At 43.6% G+C, this 18,745-nt stretch overlaps 1 long non-coding RNA gene across 1 annotated transcript in view; it reads right to left on the minus strand.

Moving 5' to 3' along the window:
* The window catches only part of LOC121463402, an 81,967-nt gene that overhangs the window by 25,380 nt on the left and 37,842 nt on the right, over positions 1-18,745 (minus strand). The window contains exons 4-5 of the long non-coding RNA XR_005976436.1: positions 7,868-8,019; positions 2,202-2,367 (exon numbers count right to left, since the gene is read on the minus strand). This is a non-coding gene — a long non-coding RNA (uncharacterized LOC121463402). The remainder of the gene's footprint in view (positions 1-2,201; positions 2,368-7,867; positions 8,020-18,745) is intronic.

Genomic DNA, 18,745 nt, shown 5'->3' on the forward strand with positions numbered 1-18,745 from the left:
GTGGAGTATCACGATAATCCTGCGAGCTTTCAAAGAAATGTCTGGGGGATTTAAATTCATCTTGAACTTTGGGGGATGTCACACACCCATATGCTTATTACAGAGTCTGAATAAATTAATACTTCTATTAATTTTTAAGTAGCTTATTTGTGTGTGTGTGTGTGTGTGTGTGTGTGTGTGTGTCTTGCAGATCCTTTACTTTTGCTACAGGGGAAAAAAGGAAGGGGTGTCCTAGAACACTTGCCAAAGTCTCCCATCACGGTTGCAGCTGCATACCTGTGTGTAACTGACAAAGGAGAGATTTGTCTGCCTTTTCCTTGAAGATGTAAGTCATCTGAGCATTGTTTTCTAAGTATGTCCCATCTTCCAATGTCTGAACTGCTTCAGTCTGTGGTCTCAAGAAATACAGCATTTGCATGGGCAGAATTAACCCTTTCCCTCTGGAGAATAGATTGTTAATTTCTGGAAGCTGCCATTAAAATTTACACCTCTGTTTTCCATCTTTGCAACAGCTCCTCTGCTTTGCTGGAACTCTCTCCTAACAGCCCTATTACTGCACTGTCGGGCAAACACGATTCATAAGCCAAGGCAAACACTTTACCTCTCAGGCTGTCTCTGGTTAATTTCCTCGAGGGAAGAATGGAGGATGTGGCAAGCATCTCATCAGACTATGTATTAACCTATGACCTGCCTGAGAGCCGGGAACAGGCTGAGTGCTATAGACGCCTTTGCTATTTCTCAGTTGCGTATCGTTTTTATTTGTTAGGATGCTCTACACAGGAACCCACCCCACATCCTGGTACCATCACTGGCTAATGGGAATGTGTAGTGAGTGAATTAAACAAGCAATTTTCACCTCACAGAAAAAAACCAAAAAGTAGACACTAAAAATAACGAGATGGTGCCAATGAGATGGCTCAGCAGGCTAGTGGTGCCTGCTGCCAAGCCTAGCGACCTGAGCTCAACAACACAAGGTGGGAGAGAACACTCCACAAGGCATCCTCTCACCTCCACACGTAAGCCACGACGCCATGACCCCCACATGAATAAAGATGTAACAACAACAGAACAGAGAGTTAAAATATTCACTTATTTGTAAACTTTTTCTCTGAAAGCATAATTTAAGGAAGCTCATCCAGTATAACCAGGCATCTCAAATACATAATCTGAATTCCATAATTAAATTTTTTTTCACTTTGCCATGGGTAAAACTACAGTAAACTCCAGAGTCTGGCTCCCTAAGGGTTCCTTATGACAGGACTCCAGGGAGAGGGAAGCTGTAACAGGGTGCGCCTACTTTATCGGCCACCATTCTATATAGCAGGAGTGTCTCCAGGCATGTTGGTGACAGATGGGTAACAACTGTGACATCTGAAAATTTTAGTTATTGTGACTATCATTCAAACTGCGAACAAAGCCCACAGATGCTCAGGGTGGGGAAAGACCCCCCTCCTTCTCCCACAGAGGAGTATCCTAGCCTGCAGCCCTTCTCCACACAGAACCATATTATCTAACTTGAGATCAGAAGAGCAGACACTTGTATATCCTGTTTCTCTATGAGCATCTGCTATTTCTAAACACATGGATGAGCTGTCATGGAACCAGCATGGCTTTCTTTTTTTTTTTTCCTTCTTTCTTTCTTTCCTTCTTTTTTTTTTTTTTTTTTTTGTGTGTGTGTGTGTATTACCAAGAATGTCACCTATTTCTTTCACCTGGAACTGAATGAATGTTAGAGCCTGGACATGCTTCAGGGGAAGTAAAGTATTGGCCAACCGAGTAGAAATTGACATGCAAAGAACTCAAATGAAGAGCCAGGGAAGTCTCAGCACTGTAAGCAGAAAGCAGCATTGTGTCATTAATAAGAGGCCCTACCCCACACGTAGAAGAATGCACTCAAGGACTTTACTTCAATCTTCAAAAACAAGCCAGCATAAAAGTGTACGTGTGTGTGTGTGTGTGTGTGTGTGTGTGTGTGTGTGTGTGTGTGACATCCTGTTCAAGGAAAAGTGTGAAAAAGCTAAAAATAAAAGCACAGCATGCACATCCTAATTATAATGTGTCCTCTGATTAAATGGTGAGTTTTTATTTACTTAATGTTAAATAAAAAAACCCGAACAAACAAACAAACAAAAAACGCACACTGTGATCCCAACTTGTGACCACAGCATGTGAGGATTAAGATTCAATTCATAAGTACCTACCTTTTAGTTCTTCCTCTTTAATTGCTGCTTAAGTGGTTGCCTAGGAAACCTCCTGGCTAAATGGAGAACTGCAAGTGAGCTCTCACATCCCAGCTTGCCAGGCTGACTTCCCATCTTTGCTTGAGAGTCAGTCTTCCTGAGCTACTGAGTCAGCCATCTGTGCAACCTGAAGGCATGGGAGAAAAAGTCTGTGAGTAATGGCCAACTTCGAATATTCCTAATAAAAATATAAGTTAAAGAAGCTAAGTCCTGCTCACATCAAATTTAGAAGAGAAATGGCTACTTTCAAAAACCCTACCACCAAGGCTTGAGATAACTCAGTGGTTAAGAGCATGTTGCTCTTGCAGAGGACCAGGGTTCAGTTCCCAGCAGTCACATGGAAGTTCACAAGTAACTGCAGCTCCAAGATCTGTTGCCCTCTTCTGCACCCCATAGGCACTAGGCAATTATATGGTACACATACATATATACGGACAGAACATTCACACATTAAAAAAAACTACAAAGTTGTAATCCAATAACAAGTAATTATGGAAGAGTTATTGGCAAGATAGTGACTGTTAGGATAAAAGATAACAGAGAAGACACTGGGAAGCCAAGGTCAAGGACATACCCAAGGAAAACACAGCCAGCAGTCATGGGATGTTCCCCAAACCCCACAGATGCCCACCACTCTAACTCCCACCCCACCTCAGGCTCCCTGCGTTCCTTACACACCGTCTACAAGGTGACTGATGTCACTGCGGAATAGGTCACTTTGCTGTATGTCAAGCTGATGGTGTTGATCATGCACCACCATACAATCTAGAGTTGAGGCCTAGGCTCAGGCAGCTGTACAGAGGTTTGATCTAATCAGAGTACATATGGAAACAGGTTATAAGAGATGTGGCCCACTGGCCTTCGAAGAAAGGGAGAATCATTATTCCAACAAACCAGATAGAGATACTAATAGAAGACTCAACAATATGGCCAGCTGATATCAAAATTCTAGTACCAAGGTTCTGGAATGTGCCTGGGGAGAAAGGGTGCCCGACTAGGGGTGGAGGTAGAGAGAACCTATCAATATTGTCTCTATGTTCCCTGAGCTCCTGGTGTCAATTCTGATGGTTTTCTCAAATTTCCAATCATCACTTACCCACAATAATTAAAACCAATCCCCAGAGCTCAGCTGTGCAGCTGCCCCAGGGCTGCTCCAGAGGGAGGGTATGAGGAAGGAGGGAATAGACCTGCAGGCTGGTTCCACATCTCCCCCAATCAGTTAAGGTGCTCCACTCTCCACACCAAACTGAGATAGAGCTAGGACCTTTCTACTCAGTTCCCACTATGGCTCCCTAGTGACTGCAAGATAAAATGTGTATACCCCTCAGTCTAGTTTAGAAAGTGCTTCACTAGCATGAACCCCATCCCCTAGAAAAACGTAATGGTGCCCCATCATGCCCTCCAGCCTATGAAAAGAAGTGTCCCAAGTTTAACCGACAGAGAAAAGCTGTAGCTGTGGGACTCACAACCTCCATGGGATGAAATAACCAGTTTCTCGGTGTGTGTGTGTACTTTATTCTAACACAACTTTCTCATGTACTTGAAATATGCGTTCTGGGACACCTTGCCATTCTCTCTCAGTTGACTCCCAACTATCAAAGTGAAGGATTATTTATTTTTCAAGGCAGGGTCTGACAGTGTAGCTCTGGCTATCTGAAACTCACAATATAGGACAGGCTGGCCTCGAATTCCTAAAGATCTACTTGCCTCTGTCTCCAGAATGCTGGGACTAAACAAACGTGTGCACCACTGCGCCAGGCTCAAGTGAAAGACTTTTGGCCTCGTATCTTTTCCGTTATAACTAGTCAGACCCTTCTTTCTTTAAGTCCTTACTAAGAATGGATCTTCTTTTAAGAAGGATTTATTTCAACTACGTGTGTGGGTGTGTACACGTTACCCATGGAAACCAGAAGGTTTAAATCCTTCGATTGTTTTTTAAAGATTTATTAGGCATACAGTGCTCTGCCTGCATGAATGTCTGCATGCCATAAGAGGGCACCAGATCTCATTGTAGATGGTTATGAAATACCATAAGGTTGCTGGGAATTGATCTCAGGACCTCCAGGAAGAACAATCAATGCTCTTAACCTCTGAGCCACCTCTACATCCTTCTGGAGTCAGGGTCACGGGCACTTGTGAGCATCTTGATGTGGTTGCTGGAAATCTAAGTTGACTCTTCTAAAACAGCAGTGCATGCTTTTAACTGCCTGGTCATCTCTCCACTTCAGAGTGGGTCTTTATATACCTACTACGGGTCTTGCAATAACAATACATGCTCTTAGCTGAATGCTCTGACTCTTCTTTCCCAACTGGTACCCAATCTAAAGCAAGAATTAGGCTCTACAAGTCCTTGGCAGGGACTCTGATCTCCATGGGCCTCTAAAGCAGAAGGAGGCCTCCCAGGGATTCCACCAGGGCCTGGCATTTCCTGGCCCCCTCTGGAACCCTTACCTTTCATCATTTGGCTTTCATTCACTTTCTTGAAGCCCAGATCTCTCCTGGCCTTTGTTATCCCTGCAGCCCTGTCCCTATCACAAAGCCTGTTGACAGTACCTGCTCACTGAATGAATGAATGCGACTGGCCTAGTGTACAAGAATCATTTTTTCAGGTAAAGCTTTTATACAGTTCCCTGTAGTTTGGAACATGTCAAATTCAGTTGCTGTTAAGACTGCTGTTTCTGCCTTCCTGTAGGAAAAGGCCAAAGTAAAAACACTGTTTTAAGTGGTCACCATGTGGCTTCGCAAATGACCTCAAGATATGACAGGAAAAATATAATTTTGGAGAAGGAAGCAGAAGGTATCCTCACAAAGCCGAATCTCTGTGGCACAAAAAGTAGCCATCTATTTAACTCTGGAAAGGTCAGGGAAGTTCTGCAGATACTCGTGCCTGACGATGAACCGTGAAACTGCCTTTTCTGCAGATGGCCGCTGGTGTTTACATGGGATGAAAGAACTCCAGCATGCCTTAGAGTCTACACCTCTCTCCCAGTTATCCTGATGATGAGGTGGCTAGAATTCTCCCAAAGAGAAAAGCCTCTCTGGGGGACTGGAGATGGTGCTGGAGGGCAAGACCAGAAAGGGCATCTCCACAGGAGATGCCAGCTTCCTTCTCAGGTAAGACTTTCCACCCCTTCTCAGGTAAGACTTTCCACCCCCTGCTTCATGCAAACATGCTTGCAAAGTGGAGCAGAGGGCCAGCTTCTGTATGCTGAGGAGTAGAAGTGGGGTACCTGGTTCCTAGGGGCACAAACTAGGGTGATTAAACAAAGTGTCAAGTCTCCAAAGTCACAGCTCTTGTCTACAAAATCAAAAACAGCAAGGGTGGTCCACATGGAGCTTTGTTGTTGTTTCTTTAACTTTCTTGCAAGTATGCTAATCAGTCATTTTATTTTATAATGAGACTGTCAACTTGACTGCAGCTGTCATATCAGTGTATTTCCCCCAACTGGGTCTAAAGTTATTGTTTTGAAGGTTGTCTCCAAACCTTAGAAACTAAGCCATAAAAACGCATTCTAGGGCTAAAGAGATGGTTCACCATTTAAAAGTACCTGTTGCTTTTGCAGGGACCTAGGTTCAATTCCCAGAACCATATGGTGGTTCACAACCATTTGTAACTCAAGGTTCAAGGGATACAAAACCTTCTTCCGACCTCCTTGGGCACCAGGCACGCATGTGGTACACATACATAAATGCAGAAAAAAAACACTCCTGCACATAACTTAAAAGATAAAACTCCATACATGCTATGCCCTGAGCAAGGATGGTGGCCTAGGGCTAATGGAAGAGGGCACAGTTAAGTGGGTAAAAGACAGGTATAACTTGGAATCCTGTATTCAACATTGCTTTTTCAATTTTTTTCTTACTACATAAATTTTTAGGAAGTTTTATATATGCATAGCATAATACGTATGTCATATGCAAAACATATCCGAAGACCTTACATTTAATGGACTCTAACCTAATTGGTGACAATTTTCTGTATTTAACTTTTTGATGTTCAGACTTTGCCAGTCCATACACTAAAAATGAATAGTATTAGTTAAAACAGCACTGGTACACGGAACAAACTTCAACGAATTAAGAAAGAACACGAACAGCGCCATCCTGTATTCTACACATATGAAAGAGCCTCTGTCTGACATTGTGCATGGGAAGCTCCACATGACTGAGAATGGAACCGAAAGCCAAGCAAAGTCCCCTGCAGTGGATTAAAAACACTACTCTCGTTTTTGCTGTCATTTCAAGTGACCATGAAGTGAGCAAAGACCCCTATCAGATGGATTTTTTTCAACCTTTCCCTCAGTGCAGAATCCTGAAACTGGCTCAAAGTCAAACAACTCTAAACACAGTTCCCAAGGTCAACACGAGAGGAGACTTTAGGTTCCACAGTCTTGAAAAATGACTTAGTGAGTCCTCCCAGATGCTCCATTTACAGCTGTGGGTGACAGAACGCTCCAGTGTGAACCACAAAGTCAGTCATTCTGGCAACAGCAAATTTGTCACAAATTCTGAGGCGGAATTGTAAAACATCTAAAAATTCTATCACTCAGATATGCTAAAGTAATACTAGTTTAATTTTTGTGGGGTGTGGTTCTTGAGACAGGGTATCTCTGTGTAACATTCCTGGCTGTCCTGGAACTTGCTCTGAAGACCAGGCTGGCCTCGAACTCACACAGATCCACCTGCCTCTGCCTCCCAAGCAAGGGCTGGGATTAAAGGCTTTTGCCATGACTGTCTGGCAATCTTTTTTTTATATATAAATTTAAGTGAGGCCTTGAGTTTATTAAGAAACTAATCAGACAAAACCAATAAATTCACCCGTTCATGCAACACAGAGACAAAATGGCCGACAGAGGAAACCTATGACCTCCTACAGCCAACTGTTTTCAGGTGGAGGAGCAGGTGGCGCTGAGGATGCAACAACAAGAGCTGCTCCAGCTCTGCGAGTCCACAGAGCATTTCTACACTCAAAAATACTTCCCTCCAATTAATTATAATAGTGTATCGTGGTGCTTTACTAGACATACTTCAGGACGGATAAAATGTTATGATGCTAAACATTCCCCAACTGCAACCGAAAGCTAGGAGGCTTCCTTGTGCTAAAGTCAGGAGCGACCTGTGCAGCGTCTGAGCAGAGCAGGGCAGCTGAAGCAGACTATGGAGATTCTAAAGGAAAACCGAAATGCAGGCTGCTGCTAAATAATGCTGCTTCAAAACATTCCTGCCTTTACATAATTTTTTAAAAAATTCTTACATTTAAGGCTTTCAATACCATGTCTATATACCATAGACATCTGAAATCAGATACACCCTGCCAAAGTAGGCAGGATCTCAAATGCAGTATTTCAAGAGTCTTTAGGGAAGATAATTAACAAAGCCTTACAGTTGAGACTACTGTCTTTGGTGACTTGCTCCCAAAGGTAGAGGGAAAAAGAGAGAATTTACAGAAAACAGGCAACACTGAGCCAAGTAACAAGTGATTATCAACGGTGAAGTCACACAGCATGCGCTCTTCATGTGGCTGTGATAAAAAAACAAAAAAGATAAATAACACTTCAGCCAGTGGTCTTCCTTTCCAAATACCTGTGGTTGTTTGAATAGGAATGCCCCCCACACCCCAGACTCACAGGTTTGAATGCTTGGCCACAGGGAGTAGCCTGGTTGGAGGTGTGTCTCTGGTGGAGGTGTGGCTCTGGTGGAGATGTGCCACTAGAAGGTGGACTTTGAGGTCTCAGAAGCTCAGGCCATGCCCAGTATGGTGGCATTTCCTTCCTGCGTCCTACGGATTCAGATGTAGAATTATCAGCTCTTTCTTCAGCACCATGTCTGCCCGCATGCTACAATGCTTCTTGTCATGACAATAATGGATTAAACCTATAAACTGTAAGCCAGCCCCAATTAAGTGTTTTCCTTTTTAAGACTTGTCATGGTCAAGGTGTCCCTTCACAGCAATAAAACTCCAAGACACCACCCTATCTAATAATCAGTATAACGAATGCTGAGAGAAATTCTGCCAACTGTTTACTCAGTACGTCTGTGGTGGCCTTTGGTGGCTTGAACGAGAATGGCCCCCTCGGCCTTTAGATCAGGATGTAAGACCTGTCTGCCTACTTGCCCACGGCCGTGCTTCTTACTATGATGGTGAAACTCGAAGCGAGCAACCAATGAAATGCTTTCCTCTACAAGCTGCACTGGTCACAGTGTTTTGTCACAGCAACAACAACAAAAAAAAAGTAACTAAGACAAGGCTCAAAACTGACTATGCAGTGCTCCGGATAGGGACGCAGCTTAGCTAGGGATGTAGCTCGGCTGGTGAAGGACCTGACTGCCAGGCATGAAGCCCTGAGCTGGTTTCCTAGCGCTGCAGAAAACCAGATAAGAGTGTGCACGCATGCCTTAATCCCAGCACAGGGGAGGTGGGGACAGGAAGATCAGAAGTTCACGGTCATCCTTAGCTGCACGGAAGTTCCAAGGCAGCCTGGATTACAGGAGACCCCATCTCAACAAAACAAAACAAAACTGAAAGTGAAGAAATTAAACACCTGTAGTCAACTACTTTAAGATAAGGACAATTCTAAAAAGCATGAGGCTAAGAGTAACACGGCACACCTGAGTGGAGACCCGGAACAGGAAATGGACACTAGAGAACCATGAGTGCCGAGTGACACGTGTATTTCTGTTCACAGAGATGTTCCCACGTTTGCAGGCTCCCCAAACACACAGAGCCCGCAGCATCAGTGCTCAGTACTTCAGATGACTGTGGTGTCACTGCCACACAAACAGGGACAAGCCCAGGCTAGGATCCTGATCGCCCTGAGTGTTGACCAACCGACACTTTGGACAATCTGGGAACTTGTCTGAGATGCCAAGAGACCACAGATGGTGTGTGTGCAACAAGAAAAAAATAACACCTCAGAACTGCCTCACACCCCCATCTGAAGTGAAAAATAGGCAACTTTATGCAAGAAGAAAAAAAGACTAAACAGGTTGGCCAGGAGCCATCAGTGTTCTGTGGAAACACATGACAAGCCAGCCCTTGTATTTCACTCAGCAAACACCATTGCCAGAGCCGAGCAGGTGTGAAAGAGTTATACAGCCTCAACAGAGCAGCATGTCAGACTCCCTCCCTGTAAACACAGGAAAGCATGGCTATGGGATCCTTTAAAACTCCGAAGGACAAAGCAGGCCACCCGAAAAGACCTCCCAACCCCACAAATGATGTTTAAAACTATCCAGTCAGAAACACGTGGGACCAAGCCAGCCATTAAGTCTTTCAGGTGCTGCTCAATACAGAAAAATATTCTGTCTTTGCAGAACAAACACGTGGGCACGATTGTGTATGCTGAAATGGGTTTATTTAATTGCCCTGAATTTCAATCGAAAAAGAAATCTGGAGACTAATCTGCTCTAACCGAGGAGTTCCAGAATGGATGAACCAGATGAATACACAGCAATCATCAGGCAAGAAAATTATAACGTGCATGTCTCAGAAAATTAACATACTGTCTATCAAAATCAGGGGTTTTTTTTGGGGGGGGGGGTGGAGGTTGACCAAATCCTCTTAAAGTTCATTTGGGAAAGTTTTCTGCAGAAATAGCCTAGACGATCCTGGAAAAGGCTATAATGGTGATGGTGGTGTTCCACAATGCACAGACTCAGACCACTTGGGTCATGAGAAAAGAGTGTGGCTAGAGATCTGGAACACAGAGAGGTCGGTAGAGAGCTGTAAGGTATCTATAATAAACAAGGCAAGTGACAACAGGCTCATGGTGTCTAGAGTGCCTGTCATTTGTAGGTTCTGCTGATGGACACATGACAGGGAAACAAACCAACTTGAAAGTTGGAACACCGCCAAACTGAGCAACTTTGAGGTGTTTGCTTCTGCTTTCCACCCAAGTAGCATCTTGTATCAATAAGACTCCTAGCATTTGGCTGGGCAGTGGTGGTGCAAACCTTTAATCCCAACACTCAGGAGACAGAGGCAGGCAGATCTGAGTTTGAGGCCAGCCTGGTCTAGTTAGGAGTACACAGAGAAACCCTATCTTAAAAAATAAAAAATAAAATAACACTCCTAGAATTATCAGAGTACACTGTAAGTTGATATTTACATAAACATCATGGGAAATTTGTGATTTCAAGAATAATCATTGTGAAATTAAGTTGACCAAAACACCAGCAGAGACATGGCTAAGAGATCTGCTTATCTGTATTTTAAATGTCAGTATATTTACTAAAAAGATGTTATGAACATCACACACACATAAAAATTTTCAAGTTTTTTTAAAAACGAACAAATGACTGAATACCAACTTCAAACATACATACATAAAGCTAGTAACACAAATTCTCAATCTCCCATATAATCAACAAAATTCTAATTAAAACTTTCATACCCTTAATTTTGAAATAATTAAACTCTGATAATGACAGGTGTTGATGCGGCTGTGGCTTTCATGACAGCTATTAAAGGTTAAGCTGGAGCTTTCTAGCAGTCTACCCCATGGTACATTCCCTATAAAGTGTGTGTGAGGATGTGCAGTTATTCTAATAGTCAAAAATCACAAATGCAAATCTTTCAATAGAAAAATTATTTTAAAATAGTGACATAAATCTAGGGAGATGGCTTGGTTAGTGAACCTGAGTTCAGGTTCCCAGGACAGAGTCACATGCCTGTAACCCCAACACTGGAGCCATGAGCAGACGGACGCAGATCCTCGAAGCTCAGAGAGGAGGCCTGGCAAGGCTTCAGCTTCACTGGAAGCCCATCTCGAAGATGAAGGTAGAGAGCCATCAAGGAAAGGCAGTAGACATCATCCTCTGGCCTCCACACTGGAAAGCGCGCGCGCACGCACGCGCACGCACACACACGCACACACACACACGCACACACACGCACGCACACACACACACACACACACACACACACGTTACATACTTCAAAGACAATGAAAATACTGAGTAAGGGCTATAGGGAATTAATATAAATAACCTCCATCACATCACTGGACGAGAAATCCCAGACAAACTACACACTACGGACAGTGGAGAACACTAAGACATGCTGTCTCGATCCCCTGCAAATAGATCAAGCTTAGTCCCCAGCTCCTCAGAGTGCTGTGAGCTAAGACGGTAGCCTCATTGGTCCTATCCCATGGCCAGGCCAATCTTCATCCAGGGACTGGTTGATGTGAAGGCACACTGTGTGGCTCTCACCCACCCAGGAATTAGCTGAAGCCTTCCTTGAGGCTTTATGACTTATTTGCCCCTCTGCCCAATCCTGATTTCTTCTCTTCCATAAGCATTAACCCTGGCATCTCCTTGACAACTTTCCTTCTTCTTAATTGCCACAGCCTCGGCTTCCCTGGAACCTCACTCACAACAGATACAAGTGACATTTTGATTTAGAACATAACCACGGTACAGCATGCTGTGAAATGGCACTGTCTACGTTTGGGAATATATGTGTGCATATTTATTTGGTCATGTTTTTTAAAATGTGTTAGAATGACAACCAATTCAGTGTAGAGGTTAATGACCACCTAGAAAGTAATGAGGAGCAAAGGTTTGTGGGAGATCTACATCGCATTCTTCATTTTACTGAAATGATCTAGGAATTTTAAGACCCACCTTGTCTCTGTGTCAACCATTTTCTACCTTCTTTCTGCCCCTACCCTGTATGGATGTATTATGACAGAAATACAGGGGTGGGAGGTGAGCATGTGTAACACAGTGCTACATAGTAAGATAAATGACGCCTGCTTTCTACCGAAACCCCACTCTCTTCTGCTGGGGGCAGGACGAGATTCCAAGTGAGTGAGAGGTAAACCACAGGAAAGGCTGATCATGTCGACTTCACAGGAACAGCACTACAATGTGAACCAGAACAGGCTGACTGAATTAGGGTACTATTTCAACCTGCCACCATGTCACAGAGAAAAATATGTTAAGAAGAAACCAGGGTGAAGGGAAATGCTGAACCTTTACTGAAAATATTACAGTAAAGCTACACAAACACACAATGTCTGTATAGCTTTTCTCTATGCAACTACACATGGTGATGTGTGCCTTTGAATCAAAGCACTTGAGAAAGAGAAGTAGGTGGATATCTTGGGATCTCGAGGCTAGCCTGGCTGACAAAGTTCCAGTCTGACAAGGGCTACATGATGAGATCCCAGCTAAAAACAAAACAAAACACCAGCAAAATAAAGAGGAATCCATACTTTAGCTCAGGAGCTCCCTCTTGTGGCACACAAAAGTCTGCTTCCTAGAGTGGCAGGCCAGCCTAGGAGGGCCTTCTAGAATTTTCTAACAGTGGAGGCGGGACTTTCATCCCTGCCATTCAATTACAGGGAACCAGTCCACATGAGGTCATGTTCCTGGCTTCCTCAAGGTACCTTCCCCAGGGAACTGTGTTCAGCTCCGGCGTACCACACTCTGCTCTGCATCTGGACACACAGTATCTGCCATGCCCAACTTTTTGTTAACAAGACTTAAAGCAGATGCTGACCACATGTCTGATGTGGGGTTCCCCTCTGTATGCTGTGATTATGTTTTATTACCACTGGTTAATAAAGAAGCTGCTTTGGCCTATGGCATGGCAGAATGAAGTTAGGTGGGATATACAAACAGATACAGGGAGAAAAAAGGTGGAGGAGTCAGAGAGATCCCATGTAACTGTCAAAGAAGAAAGACACCAGAACCTTACGAGTAAGCCACAGACTCGTGGTTACACACAGATTAGTACAAATAGGTTAATTTAAGAATAAGAGCCAGCTAAGAATATTCTGGAGCCATTGGCCACACAGTGTTGCAGTTAATATAGTTTCTGTGTGACTATTTGGGTCTGGGTGGCCAGGAGACAAAGCACAGTCTGTTTACACAGGGCACTGAAATATGCACCAAGGCTCAGCCTTCCCTAATTTTACCTTGTGTCTTAATGTAATTTTGAAGTAACTACTTTAATGACATTGTCAATATAATCATGATTACTTAACAAAACAGCAAAGTGAACAGTGGACAAAAGTTTTCCCAAGAAGAGCAACTTTCCATATCTTTCCCCAACATTATCCATTAAGGACATAAATAGGATTTTCTTTTGTGCAGCACTGATTTACTTATTACAGCGAGCACTTCCTTGAATGACAGGCAGAAATAATCACACTTCCCAAAATAGTGAAATGTCGCCCTCATTTACATACTGATGTCAAAGGATAAAAATAGTGTACTTACACTTGGTGCTAATTGCAAATCCTAAATTTCAAAACTTTCATTTCCAATTTACTTATTATGTATGTTCAATATAACTCAAGTGTCTATGGGTTAAAAAGAAAAATGGCCTATACATGTTTTTTTCCTAAATTAAGGCAAGACTAAGGTAATCTTTTCCAGCGTTAACCCCAAATAAAAACAAATAATCTTTTGATTACATATGTGTAAGTTTTCATGTGTACATGTGGAGGTCACAAGTCAAGACCCATTATTAGGTGTCTTTCTTTCTTTGTTTGAGACAGGGATTCTCTGTTCAATAGCCTTGGCGGTCCTAGGACTAGCTTGGTAGACTAGACTGGCTTTGAACTCAGATATCTGCCTGTCTCTGCTGGAGTGCTGGGATTAAAGGCATGCATGGTCACCGCCACCTGGTTTAGGTGTCTTTCTTAATGGCTTTCTACTTTATGATTTGAGGGAAGGCTTCACACTGACCCTAAGCAAGACTGGCTAACTAGTATGCCTCCCTAGTCTCTGAGTCTTAAGGACAGGCCACTCCTGCTTACTGAAATCTCTTGATTCCATTTCTCACCTTTAACCTCAAGGTTCCAGCATGAGCCTTTGGGAACGTCCTCTCAACTTGGCCAAAAGCCCAGTCATCCAATGCTCCAAAAATGCAATTCCCAAGGTGGACAGAGTGGTGCATGCCTATCTACAATGCCAGCATTTGGGAGGCTAAGGCAGGGGGGTCCTTAGTTGATGCTAGCCTCTTCCACTTTGTGAATGTCTTCCTTAAAACAAGAGAATCCACAAAGGACAATTAATCCCTTCCTACAGGCTTCCCAAGTCACCATGCATGCCCCTTCTCTCTCCAGAGGTGGGTTAGACACCCCCCACTGCCATACTAAAAATGTTTATTTTATGTGGATAGGTGTTTTGCCAGTATGTATGCCTGTGCCTGGTGCCATGGAGGCCCAAGCGGTCATCATATCCCCCTGAACTGGTGTTACATGGATGGCTGTAAGCGGCCATGTTAGTGCTGGGAATCAAACCTAGAAAGGCAACTTAGGTTTTTAACCACTAAGCCATCTCACCAGCCCCCATGCTACTCATTAATCTTAATTATGTCTTAGGAACCTTTTGACTGCCTGAAAAATATGAGCATATTGTAAATCTCCACTCTTTGGGGGACTCACCTGGAGGGAGAGGAAGGGTTAGGGTACTTGACTAGAAAACACTGGCTCGGTGCATTTCAGTCAAACAGCTGTTTTTAAACCATTTTCTTCCATTTGTGCTACACTGGGGACTTTTTCTTAAATTATGGATTTTTCATTAAAATGACAGGAAGGTAGGACAAGGATGTGTTGGGAGGTTGGGAGGTATCAGGAAAAGTGATGGAGAGTTGGAGTGCATACAACCAATATATACTGCAAGAATGCATAAAACCATCGAAGAATACAAAATATTCTTCAAAAACGTCAAAATGTAGGGTTCTACCCAAAAAACATTGAAGTGCAATTTCCAATTTAAGTATGAGGGTATTCAGAGGCAAAATGGCCGAACTTCAGAATCTGATTCCTGATCCAGTGCAGACAAAGGGTAGCCCCAGACAGAAAGGGCCTCAGGGCCCCACTTAGCTACTGCTTGCTGCCTCCAAGGATTTCCTCTGAATAAAGGAGGACTGTGTTTTGAAAATAAAGCATATTTCTAGTTCTACCCCAGGGATGAAATATAGCTTGTTCTCCAAGTGTGAAATATAAAACTTCTCAGCCTAACTTGAGGATCTTCCACAGGGAGAATGACTCCATGCACCATGCCAGCTAATATTACCTTCTGGGACCCAAATAGCAGATGTTCTGAAATGCTGAGGTTTCTGGGGATAAACTGATTGATTGCTTGGACTTCAGTCCAAACTCTGACCACAGAACTCCAGGATGACCAAACAGACTGACTGTGTTGTTGTCACTAAAGCTTAGTGTCTTAGTCACTCTTCTCTGCTGTGAAGAGACACCATGACAAAAAAAAAAAAAAGCCTTTAACCGGGGACTTGCTTACAGTTTCAGAGGTTTAGTCCTTTCTACCATGATGGGGAGCATGACAACATCTAGGCAGTCACTAAAGCAGGAGCTGAGGGCTACATCCTGATGCACAGGCAGAGAGGAGGAGAAAGAGAGGGACACTGGGCTTGGCTTTTGAAACCTCAAAGCCCTCCCCCAGTGACACTCCTCCACCAAGGCCACACCTTCTAATCCTTCCAGAGTCCCACTCCCTGGTGACTAAGCATTCAAATATGTGAGCCTATGGGGCCATTCTAAGTCAAAGCACCACACCTGAGAAAGACGAATGGCAGCATCTCTGGAGGTCCCATTAACATGCCTGTGGATTAGTTATCATCAGCCCAGAATCCTCAGCTTCCACTTTCCCCAGTTATTACAGATGCAATGACAAACCTCCAACTAAACTTATCCTCGAAGTTTTCTTCTTACGAGTGAGCACGTCAAAACACTCCCTGAGCACTCGACTGTCTCCATTTGGCCTTCACAAAGGTGTCACAGGTACAGCAGACACACCCCTTAGAACACTGAAATGAAGACATTACACACTCTTAAATCTGCATTATCTAATGTTTAGGCGATGCTTTATTTTCTGCTACTTTGGACATGTCTCAGCCTGCCTTTCTTCAGACGTCTTGATAACTTCCTTTAAAATAAAGGAAAGGGAACTATTCCGCACGTACCAGTCTTTTGGCACTTCTTGTTGACAAGAACTAGTTTTAACATTTGTTCCTTGAGAATTTTGATTGTCAGAATGTAAATGGCACTCGGCCAGGAGAAACGAAGCTAAATTTCATAATAATTGCAAGGCAAGCTTTAGTGGCATCAGTGCCAGCCTCTCACTCCGTCCCCCTGCAACTCCAGAGCAAACCTATGACACCTCAGAGGGGACTCTGTTCCCATTGCCTGCCTACTCACACAGGTGCTGGCCTTCAGTGTCACCTTCTGGAGAGCCATTCCAGAAAAACAAACCTAGTAACTGCCTTGGAAAAGGTATTGACTTCTCTCATCTGTGAAAAACAACTTCCTTGGCTCTTCTTGACTCAAAAGGGTCTACACTCGATTTTTAGCAACTTCCCAATTATCCTTGCCCATTTTGTTGATCTTGCCACTGTAGCTCAATGCAGTGGCCATCCGCCCTCAGGTTCCATCTGATCTAGCCCATCAGCTGCCCTGCTCAGGCAGGCTGCTCACTCCTGCTGCAGCTTTTCTGACTTCTACAGTACCACACTGTCCAGTCCCTATCCCATCCCTGTTGGCTCTGCCAACACCACTTCACTCTGCTGGTGACATCTACCCTGGAATACCCTGCTTTCCCCTGTAAATGCCCTGACCCACCCCAAAGCATTCCAATGACAGCAGCCCCCACAGAGCAGGCACTCTCGCCTCTCTCCCTGAAATCCACCAGTTCCTTTTCATCTCATCAGGTCAAGACTAAGTGTAACCACTGCTTGTGTGCATCAACGTCTGTCCGTCTGCACTCTCCCCTCACTCCACTCGTCTCCAGCCTCTCCCTCCTGTTCAGGCAAACCTGTCATGCTTGCGTCCTAAGATCTCTGCTACCACTCCCGTCCCACTTTCTTCCCACAGGATTCCTTCTCTGTCGACAATGTCTGCCCAGGAGCCCTTTCTCAGTGAAGAAAGCCTTCCTGAAATCACCTCACACAGCACGCAGTACCCAACCCTTGCCTGCCTTGCAGACTTCCAAACTTCACGCTGCAGCATCAAACAAATTTCACTCATTCATCTCTTCTATATCTGTATCTTGAATGTTCCACAAATGGGGTTCTGCTTGATACTGTGCCATGAGCACCTACAACACTATCTGGCACATGGTGGGAATTCAATAAACACTTGGCGAATCAAAGAATCATAGTAATCAAATACAGATTTATATGAATTATCCGTGCAGGCAAGAAAGCTGGGAGAAGAGAACACTAAAGAACGGAAGGTTAAGAATGACCATACATGATGACAGAGATAAGCTCGTCAAAAAAGATACAGTTCAAAACTGACTATGGTGGTACAAGACTATAATCTAGAACTTGGAAGGCCAAGATAAGAGGATTGCCATGAGTTCCAGGCCAGTCAGGGATACCCTGACAAATACATACACACACGCATATACACATACATGCATAAATAACAAAAACCCTGCCTTACAGAAATAAGGACAAAAAGAGGGGCAGATAAATTCACAGTACAAATAATTAAAATTTTCTAATCCAAGCATGTTAACACATGCCTGTAATCTAGCACTCAGGAGTTTGAGGCAAAAGATCTGAAGGATAGCCGGGGCTACATAGCAAAATTCTACCTTAAAAATAAAAAAGCAAGCCGGGCAATGGTGGCGCATGCCTTTAATCCCAGCACTCGGGAGGCAGAGGCAGGCGGATCTCTGTGAGTTTGAGACCAGCCTGGTCTACAAAGCTAGTTCCAGGACAGGCTCCAAAGCCAGAGAAACCCTATCTCGAAAAACCAAAAAAAAAATAAAATAAAAATAAAAAAGCAAGGGAGAAGAGACAAACATCTACCTTTCACATGTTAAGAAGGGGGGGGGGATTTTAAATGTTTTTACTTAATTCAATATATCAGAAAGGTTATTTCAACATTTATTATTCATAAAACTTTAAATATTATGGGTTTTTTATTGTTGTCTTGTTTTATTTCTATTTTTAGTTTTTTTCAGATAGGGTCTCTTTATGTAGTCCTGACTGTACGGGAACTCACTATGTAGAATAGGCTGTCCCGGAACCCAAAGAGATATACTTGCCCCTTCCAAGGGCTGGGATTAAAGGCGTGCACCGCCATTCCCTATGATATGCTTGTTTTATATTAAATACTTGGAACTTACGCAGAACGCATCTCCAGCAGCACTACCATCTCAATGCTCAGGCACTACATGTGGGCAAGTGGCCATCATACTAGACAGCATTTTGATTTGGCCCAAATTAACCAACCCAGTAAAATGAGAACTACCTTAAATATCTACTCTTCGTTATTAACTGAAGAGTCCAAAAGAAGATTCTCAGGCAGCCTCGTGGTTTACTAGTCTTGTCAAAAAAGCTTCCAAGAATAGGACAGAAGAAATGGGGCCATTTCTGGGAAGTCACTGCTATCGAGATAACTGGCTGTGCTTTAAACTGGAAAGGCCAGGGTCCTTCCCCCTGCTCCCTGTGATTAAGAAACAAGTCCAGAAAGACTCTGTAATCTTATCGACATTAACGTAACAGAACCATTATTTTC

This window comes from Microtus oregoni, unplaced genomic scaffold (genome assembly GCF_018167655.1).
Source record: "Microtus oregoni isolate MIOR12 unplaced genomic scaffold, Mior012 000026F_ref0000081, whole genome shotgun sequence".
In the NCBI taxonomy this organism is placed as follows: domain Eukaryota; kingdom Metazoa; phylum Chordata; class Mammalia; order Rodentia; family Cricetidae; genus Microtus; species Microtus oregoni.